Source organism: Rutidosis leptorrhynchoides, chromosome 1 (genome assembly GCF_046630445.1).
Source record: "Rutidosis leptorrhynchoides isolate AG116_Rl617_1_P2 chromosome 1, CSIRO_AGI_Rlap_v1, whole genome shotgun sequence".
Classification (NCBI taxonomy): domain Eukaryota; kingdom Viridiplantae; phylum Streptophyta; class Magnoliopsida; order Asterales; family Asteraceae; genus Rutidosis; species Rutidosis leptorrhynchoides.
In genome coordinates this window covers 314,593,047-314,599,046 of record NC_092333.1, presented here as the reverse complement: position 1 = coordinate 314,599,046, position 6,000 = coordinate 314,593,047, and positions in this window count along the sequence as shown.

The following is a 6,000-nucleotide window of genomic DNA, read 5'->3' as shown; positions in this document are numbered from 1 at the left end:
CGATGTAACCAACTATTGTGAATCGTTTGTAATCGATATGGACTTTGTCCGGATGGATTAGGACGGGTCCTTTCATAAGGGTCATCATCATTCATCATTTAACAAAAGGTGTAAAGTAGGTTTCGTTCATGAAAGTAGTTTAAAACAAAAGCTGACTTCGATCAGTCACCACGACCTCTACACCTACTGAAATAAGGTGAGACCAGTGGCCATGGCTCCATTTATGAGTCCTTTAAGTGTGGTAAAATTTACAGAATCAAACTCATCTTCGTTTGACCGTGGTGACGGTCTAAGTGCGAGTAGGTCAGAAATTTCTGCACAACGTTAAAAGGACATAGTGACTATCGGAGGGCCATAAATCCTAAACCGTAACTCGGATTAAGACAAGTCCTATATGAAAAGTTATCTACTCGAAAAGTTCTATCTAAAAATCATGGTCTCAGTAGCCCAGGTCTACTGGTCTGTTACAGAAACAGCAGGTCAGTAGGGTTTGGACAGAAACAGTAAGTTTAAGTGAGTTCCGGTGGTCTTGGTGCTTGATGTTCATCATGGTTCTCATCCTTGATGCATATAGCTTCAAGTGTACAACTCGTTGATGTGTTTGAATCATCATGACCAAGATTTGACCATCATAACCCAAGTGCAAGTCTAAGACATGGAGCACAACTCACTTAAGAGTTGCATGAAGTTTGATGAACCCAAGTTACATCAAAGTCTTAGATCTAACACATACATGAACTTTAAAGCTAATAACAAGTTACAAACTTGAAAGTAAACTAACTAATCAAGATCTTAAAATGTAGAACATAGTTCTTAGTTAGATCTTGAAGATCCAAGACTCAAAAATCTAGATCAAGCATAAGTATACAAAGTTATATTTAAAGAAAACTTATTTGTGTGTTCTTGAACCTTCAAATTAACTTTTAGTTCAAGATCAATGAGATCAAAGTTAACTAGTAACATTTGACCAATAATAACATAAATCATGAAATTAAAGTGCAAGTAAATGAAGTAAATAGCTTAGTAAACAAGTAATTTGTTCATGGTTGTTCATACTTTAAAGATTCAAACCCAAGTTTGATCTTTAAGAAAGTAACTTTATGAATCACAAGTATGATTTTAATTAACACATGAACTTGCAATCTTTAAAGAAAGTATATGTAGAACCTAAACTAGAGAGTTTAGTTCTTGAATTTTCTTGATAAATACAAGATATTATGAAGAATGAAACTAATGAGTATGATTCTTGTATATGTAAGTAAGTAACAAGTAACAACAACAACTATCAAATACAAGTAATTAAACAACATTAAAGATCAAAAGATGATGATGATGATACATGTGTATGTGGCGGTTTTTGTAAGAAAAAAAGAAGAGAAGAAATAACTTGTTACTTACAAGTTAGAGAGAAAAGTGAGAGAAAAATGAAGTGCAAGTTTGAAGTGTGAGAGATGAATGAAAGAAGCATGAATGAAGTAGTAAAAAAAAGAAACCAAACTCCCTTGTTGGAGGGAGTAGGCCGACGGTTTTGGCCTTCAAGGAGGGGGGATGGATTAGTTTTGTGGTCACTAGAATGTAAAGCTTCATAAAGGTGGTTAATGAGTGTGTTTACATGGGAATGACAAGTAACTAGATTCCAATCTTCCTTAATCAAACTAGTTCATTCTGAAAATGATACTTACATGTATGTATAGGCTAACTAGTCCACTAATAATGTAGGGTGGGCTTATAAGTCCAAAGTCATGAGTCCATTACACTAATAAAGCCGAAGTTCAATTAATTAACAAATAAATCCAATTAAAAGCCCAAGTAACTAACTAACAACTTTAGTTAATTAAAATGATTAATAAACTTAATCATGAATGTAAATAATATCCTAAAAATATTATTCGTGAAGTTTCGGGTGTCACAAACACGTTTCGGGCAATTAAAGTCAAGTTCGGGCAATCATGGCAACATGTAAATGTAATTACATACATTCGTTTAATCACACGTATTAATAATAATTATTATTAATAAATAAACGTTGGAAAATCCAGGGTCGTTACATTACCCACCTGTTAAAGAAAATTTCGTCCCGAAATTTTTAAGCTGAGGTAGATGAAGGAGTCGGGAAAAGGTGAGGATACTTCCGCATCATTTGATCCTCTCGCTCCCAAGTAAACTCAGGTCCTCGTTTGGCATTCTGTCGTACTCGGAAGATCGAAATCTTGTTGTGTTTCAAAGTTTTGATCTCACGATCCATAATTTCAACAGGTTCTTCCACGAAGTGGAGTTTGTCGTCAATCGTAAGTTGCTTAAGTGGTATGATAAGTTCAGGTGCAGCAAGACACTTTTTCAAGTTCGACACGTGGAAGGTAGGATGAACTGAGCTCAATTGTGCTGGTAGATCCAAACGGTATGCAACGGGTCCAACACGTTCCAAGACTTCAAAAGGACCAATGTATCGTGGGTTTAACTTTCCACGTTTTCCAAAACGGATCACACCTTTCCAAGGTGCAACCTTTAACATTACATGATCACCAACGTTGAATTCAAAGTCCTTACGTTTGAGGTCTGCATAACTCTTTTGGCGATCGCGGGCAGTCTTAAGTCTAGCTTGAATCTGAGCAATCTTCTCCGTCGTTTCATGGACTACCTCGGGTCCGGTGATTTGCTTTTCGCCTATTTCGGCCCAACAAATAGGAGATCGGCACTTACGGCCATACAACGCTTCAAAAGTTGCAGCATTAATGCTCGAGTGATAACTGTTGTTGTACGAGAATTCGGCGAGTGGCAAATGCCTTTCCCAAGCCTTTCCGAAATCAATGACACATGCACGCAGCATGTCCTCCAAGGTCTGAATCGTTCGCTCACTTTGTCTGTTAGTCTGAGGGTGATAAGCAGTACTCATATCGAGACGAGTTCCCATGGCTTCTTGTAAAGAGTGCCAAAATCTAGAGGCAAAACGGGGATCGCGATCAGAGATGATCGATAAAGGTACACCATGACGAGATACAACCTCCTTGATGTATAATTGAGCAAGTCTCTCCATTGTATCCGTTTCCTTCATCGCTAGAAAGTGTGCAGATTTGGTACGGCGGTCATCAATAACCCAAATGGTATCGTATCCGCCCACCGTCTTTGGTAGCTTGGTGATGAAATCCATTGTTATCCGTTCCCACTTCCATTGTGGGATTTCTGGTTGTTGAAGTAACCCAGAAGGTCTCTGATGCTCGGCTTTAACCTTCGAGCAAGTCAAACACTTACCAACATAAGTCGCAACGTCCTTCTTGAGATTCGGCCATCAATACTGTTCTTTAAGGTCGTGGTACATTTTGCCCGCTCCAAGATGAATCGAATATCTCGATTGGTGTGCTTCATCAAGTATAAGGTTCCGTAGATCTCCATAAAGAGGTACCCAAATTCTTCCGGCATAGCATCAGAGTCCAGACTCCCTAACCTCGAATCGAGAGACAAGTATGTTCAAATGTTCATGAGATATATTCTCCTCTTTGAGAGCCTCATCTTGGGCTACTCTGATCTGGCTGTTGAGGTTCGAATGAATGGTGATGTTCAGAGCCCTAACACGAAGAGGTGCCGTCCTCTCCTTTCGGCTCAAAGCGTCAGCTACAACATTGGCCTTGCCAGGGTGATAACGAAGTTCACAATCGTAGTCGTTGAGCGTCTCGATCCATCGACGCTGTCTCATATTCAGTTGCTTTTGATCGAAGATGTGCTGGAGACTCTTGTGATCGGTGAAGATAGTGCTCTTAGTTCCATACAAATAGTGTCTCCACAATTTGAGCGCAAAGACAACGGCTCCAAGTTCAAGATCATGAGTAGTGTAGTTCCGCTCGTGAATCTTCAGTTGGCGGGAGGCATAGGCAATAACTTTTGATCGTTGCATCAGTACACAACCAAAACCACTCTTCGATGCATCACAATAAACAACAAAGTCGTCACTGCCCTCAGGAAGTGATAGGATAGGTGCGGTGGTTAACTTCTTCTTCAAATTTTGGAATGCTGATTCATGTGCGGGTTCCCAAATGAACTTCTTGCCCTTGTGAGTCAGCGCGGTCAAAGGACGCGCAATCAGAGAAAATCCTTCGATAAACCTTCGATAATAACCGGCGAGACCTAGGAATTGGCGAATATGAGATCGAGTAGTGGGGGTCTCCCACTTGCTGATAGCTTCAATCTTGGCGGGGTCAACTTTGATACCCTGGTCGCGCACAACATGACCCAGAAACTGGACTTCCTTCAACCAAAATTCGCACTTGGAGAATTTGGCGTAAAGTTGCTCTTGTCTCAAGAGTTCAAGTACTAGCCGGAGGTGTTGCTCATGCTCTTCTTCGCTCTTAGAGTAGATGAGAATATCATCTATGAAGACGATGACAAACTTGTCCAAGTAAGGCTTCCAGACACGATTCATTAGGTCCATGAACACGGCAGGTGCATTTGTCAAACCGAATGGCATCATGAGAAACTCATAATGACCATAACGGGTCCTGAATGCAGTTTTCATCACGTCACTTTCCTTCACCCTCAGCTGGTGATAACCGGATCGCAAATCGATCTTTGAGTAGACGCTCGATCCTTGTAGTTGATCAAAAAGATCGTCAATTCGTGGAAGAGGATACCGATTCTTGATTGTCAATTTGTTGAGTTCGCGGTAGTCGATACACATACGGAAGGATCCATCCTTCTTCTTCACAAACAGAACTGGTGCGCCCCAAGGCGAGAAACTTGGTTGGATAAACCCTCGATCAAGTAGCTCTTGTAGTTGACTCTGTAATTCTTGCATCTCGGAAGGTGCGAGTCTATAAGGTGCGTGAGCTACAGGTGCTGCTCCTGGCACTAAATCAATCTGAAACTCTACTGCTCTCTGCGGCGGCAATCCAGGCAATTCTTCAGGGAAGACATCGGAAAATTCATTCACAATTCGAACGTCGTTCACGCTTTTCACCTCAGTTTCTACCGCTTTCACATGTGCTAGGACAGTAAAACGTCCCTTCTTCATAATCCTTTACGCTTTCACGCAACTAATGAGGTTCAACTTCGAGGTACATCTCTCTCCATAGATAACCAGTGGTTCGCCATCTCCTTGTGGTATGCGAAGTGCTTTATCTCCATAGATAATATCGGCCTTTATCTTGCTCAACCAATCTATACCGACGATCACGTCAAAACTTCCCAGTTTGATTGGTATCAAATCAATTTCAAAATCTGCACCAGCTATGTTGTAATAGCTCCTCGACTAATGTGGTCAACTTTTTCAAGTTTACCGTTGGCGACCTCGACAAGCATACTCTCTTTTACAGGACTAATGACCAATTAATCTTATCGCAAAAATGTCTACATACATAACTTCTATCCGCACCAGTATCTGAAAGGACCCGTTCATATACATTATAAACGATTCACAATAGTTGATTACATCGCGAGGTATTTGACCTCTATATGATACGTTTTACAAACATTGCATTCGTTCTTAAAAGACAAACTTTTTTTACATCAAAAATTGACGGCATGCATACCATTTCATATTACATCCAACTATAATTGACTTAATATTAATCTTGATGAACTCAACGACTCGAATGCAACGTCTTTCAAAGTATGTCATGAATGACTCCAGGTAACATCCTTAAAATGAGCTAATGTACAGTGGAAGATTTCTTTCATATCTGAGAATAAACATGCTTAAAAGTGTCAACCAAAAGGTTGGTGAGTTCATAGGTTTATCATAACAATCATTTCAATATTTTAATAGACCACAAGATTTCCATTTATAAACATATGTACACTCGCAAGTGTATAAAAGTATTCTATAAGTTGTAGGCACCCGGTAACAAGTCTTAACGTTCATGTTTTACCCTCTGAAGTACACCAGATCAGGTGTGTTTAAAATAACCTCGAAGTACTAAAGCATCCCATAGTCAGGATAGGGTTTGTCAGGCCCAATAGATCTATCTTTAGGATTCGCGCCTACCGTACATAGACAAGTAGTTTAATGTT